This window comes from Gavialis gangeticus, unplaced genomic scaffold (assembly GCF_001723915.1).
Source record: "Gavialis gangeticus isolate Ggan-Ray unplaced genomic scaffold, GavGan_comp1, whole genome shotgun sequence".
In the NCBI taxonomy this organism is placed as follows: Eukaryota; Metazoa; Chordata; order Crocodylia; family Gavialidae; genus Gavialis; species Gavialis gangeticus.
This window is the reverse complement of record NW_017729024.1, coordinates 131181617-131185264: the sequence shown is the minus strand read 5'-3', so window position 1 is coordinate 131185264 and position 3648 is coordinate 131181617. Positions and strand designations below refer to the sequence as shown.

Genomic DNA, 3648 nt, shown 5'->3' with positions numbered 1-3648 from the left:
ATCATTAATACTGTGGTTATCCAGTCCCCTTTATTTGTTTTGCATGCTCTGTCACAAATGCAGAGGCAAAAGCTTGAGCTATTTCAAGCTTATTTAGTGTTAAGAAAGGATGCATGACCCACACCTCCCACCTTAGAACCATTCCTACCTAATGATATTGGATTCTGTTAACTTACTAAAGTTAGTTGCTTCATTTTCCTTTGGCAAATGATTTGTGATGGGCTCAATCCTGTTTAAAAACTCCATGGAAAGTATAGGTGTTCTTGTCATTCCAATTTCTTGTCATTCCAACTCCATTCCAATTGGTGTTCTTGCCTGCCAATTTCTAGATTTGACCTTAATAACTAGCTCTGCCACTTTTTATTAATTTACCAGTGTATGTTTAGTGGCATACTCTTTCACACATGCTTGTTTTTGTTGGTTTGCTGGTGGTTTGGAGTGCTGGCAGAATGTCACAGTTCTAGTGAAATAAAACTGACATGCTTGTGAGATGCTAACTGTTTACACCCTTTTACAAGCAGCATATTAAAATTCCAGTGCTATTAGCAACAAAGTATGTGCTTTACATTTTGGCTCAGTAACACATTTTTAAAATTTCATATAAATGTTTTTCTCCAGGTTTACAGCGGAGTTCACCTAACTGCTCTTGGAAAGGCCCTTTCGAAGATACACCTTAAGTGAGTAAAGAAATTCACATTACATTTTGTTTCCATGTTTTGTGACACTTCACGTTGAGCTGTACTTAGTAGGTACATCTACACATTTACTCTAATTAGCTCCTCAGTAAAGTGTCAGTCTACACATGCGCCCATATTAGGGCACAGTAACTTAATTAACTCTGCTGTAGGATAGTACTATCGGAGACGAGTGCTATCCTGCAGCTGAGTAATTATGTGCACCGAAATGCATGTCTACTGGCTAGCCCCACAATGTAGCACCCTCATACCCCAGCCAACACCTCCACCTCCCAGCATCACCACCTGGAGCCTGACGCTGAACCCCCAGGCCTCCTGCCAGACCAGGGCTACTCTGTTTCAGCTCAAATTGCTGCAGTCTGGGTGCACATGAAGATGCTGCACATATAAAGCATCTGACTCTGGTGCAAACTTCGCCAGAGTTTGTTTTGGTGCTTTAGTAGCATGTGTAGATGTGCCCACTGGATGAGAAATGTGCATAATCTTTGACTTTTTAAAAATTCTTTATTAAAATTAAATACTAATATTCTTATCAAAGTATTTGTCTGATTAAAACATTGATAGATGTTGCACAGGTGCATTGAATTTAATCATGTAATGTGATCTCATTACAGTTTAAAAAGGGAATAAAAGCTCTTACTTTTCTCTGAGTTAAACTCATCAACTTGAATTGTTCAGTTCAGTTGATTTGCTTAAAGTATTTATATCAGCACTTGTTACAACAGGCCTGTCCAGCTTCTAAGGTATTGGGGACCACCCACCCCATGGTGTGTGGCCAAGCACAGGACACCTGGGTCTCATCTGTGTACATTTCCACTCCTTTTACCCTCCCCTGCTTGGTGCACTGAGCACATGCATGCCCACATGGATGTGCCATCCTGTAGCTATATAGCATACTCATGTGGCCCCAGGCTCACCCTCAGCTCCCTGCTCTGCACCATGGTGCACTCCCCCACCCCTTGGGGTAGGGATGGGAAGCAAAGGCTGGAGGAGGAATGGGGAGCTCAGAGATGCTAGCTACCATTGCAGCTGGAGTGATGAGAGGAGCAGTGTGCTGGCAGGAACCCATGGTCTGCAACTTAAAAGTTATTGGAGTCTTAAAAATGTATTCCCCTTGGTCCAATTGCAATAATATTACCATGGAAGAGGCTCAGCAGTGAGATGAGGGAAGAAAGTTATCTTTAAAACATAGTTCACATTGGGGGAAACCCCCCCCCACTAAATAAAGTTAAGAATTTTATTGCAAGGAAATTTAGTTCACGGTAATAATACTCCCTCAGATCTATTTTCACAGATGTAAAAACAACACATCTGACTATACACTATTGTAGTAACAGGGTATTGCTGCCCTTGCCCTGCTGGGATCAGGTTTTGTGGCCTGCATTGTCCCTGCCTGGGCACTGGGATTAGACTCTACAACACCTAGCATACCTAAGGTAGCATGCAGAGCCATGGCCTACAGGGCTCTCCGTAGGTGGCATGGTGCCAGGGTCTGCATCTGACCCATGGGCTGGGGGGTGACCATCCTTGGTTTACCTGTGGTATACATCTTTGAGAGCAGTTGCTACACATGATCCAGCTAGTATGAATTTAGCTTTCTACCCTTTTTACAGTTGTTAAAGAGTCCAATGAAAATACAAATAGAATATAATAAGAAACCTTTTCCTTATTTCCTTTCAAGTTCTTTCTCATTATCATGGCTGCTGGACAACTACATGCCAGCGATTTTTAATTTTGTAAAAATAGGATATAGCTCATACTTTCAGCAGGTAGAGCAAGTTTACCAGTAGGAGTATCATGTAGAACACTTGACTCTTCACTAGTGTAAATGTATACTATATTTACTGTCTTTCTTTCCTACTAAGTCTATATCCTACAAGGAAAAAATTTATCCTACAAAAATAAATACAAGGAAAGTTTATCATAATTTACTTCTGATAATATTTTGCCAACCTGTTAACACTTTCTCTCCCAGCATTCTTACAAATTTGCTTCTACTTTTAGTCATTGTTTTATCAGTATATCAGTTGCAGAAGCTAATTGGTTGTTCATGTACTTTCCTTTCCACCTTTTTCCCTTTCTTCAGTAGTACTAAGTTTACTCTTCTTCACTTCTGTGGACCCTGTCATGTCATTCATGTGTTTACAAAAATAACTGCTAGTTCTGGTAATTCCTTTCGCACTATAGGATAAATTTCACAGGTCCCTGATGAGTTTGAACCTATTTAAGCTATCTAGGTAATCACTCAACCATTCTCTTTTTATACCTCTTCCTTTCCTTGTAAAATAATAAATAGGTTTCTGCCATTATTACCCTGTCATTCTCCTTTTTCTTTCATTATTGGTCTTAAGGAGCCTACTCCTTTGTACATATGCCTCCTTTGTACATATGCCTACTACTTGCAGTAGCTAATTTTTTTGGCTAGCAGTGTCAATTGGGGCAAAGCCTATGCCCCCCAGGTGAGGGCATTTAGGGTGTGATGAACCTATCTCACATTTCTTCAGTGGTAGTGAAATGGAACCCTTCCAGCTTCCACCTCTTTCTCTGCAACTTTGTTTTATTTAGTGTTGGTACAGGTGTTATGTGCATAGTTTTTAGTTAACATTATTTGTTAGTTTTGAAAACAGAAAGAAAAAGAAAGTAGAAGTGCACCAATACATCAGTCCCATATTGGATCGGCACCAATATGAGGAAAATTTAGAGTATCAGCAATTGGCTTTTTTTGTCAGATGTGCCTGATAATGTGGCTGATAAATGCCGCATGCACGCATGCACACAGCCTGGGGGAAGGGGTGGAGGAAGGGAAGGGGGGCACAGAATGAGCCACCTATGGTGAGGGAGGAAGTGGGAGTGGGGCTGGGATGGGGCAAGTGCTGCCCAGCTGGGGCAGGGCACAGGATAGAGCCATGGTTCATCCAGGACCTCCACTTGATTCAGGAGGTGCACAGTCCCA

At 41.4% G+C, this 3648-nt stretch overlaps 1 protein-coding gene across 1 annotated transcript in view; it reads left to right on the top strand.

Annotated features, from left to right (window-relative positions):
* LHFPL2 (lipoma HMGIC fusion partner-like 2) overlaps positions 1-3648 on the top strand; it is a 129995-nt gene that overhangs the window by 26905 nt on the left and 99442 nt on the right. Inside the window, exon 2 of the mRNA XM_019517734.1 lies at positions 619-677. The gene's annotated coding sequence lies outside the window, so the exon portion shown is untranslated. The remainder of the gene's footprint in view (positions 1-618; positions 678-3648) is intronic.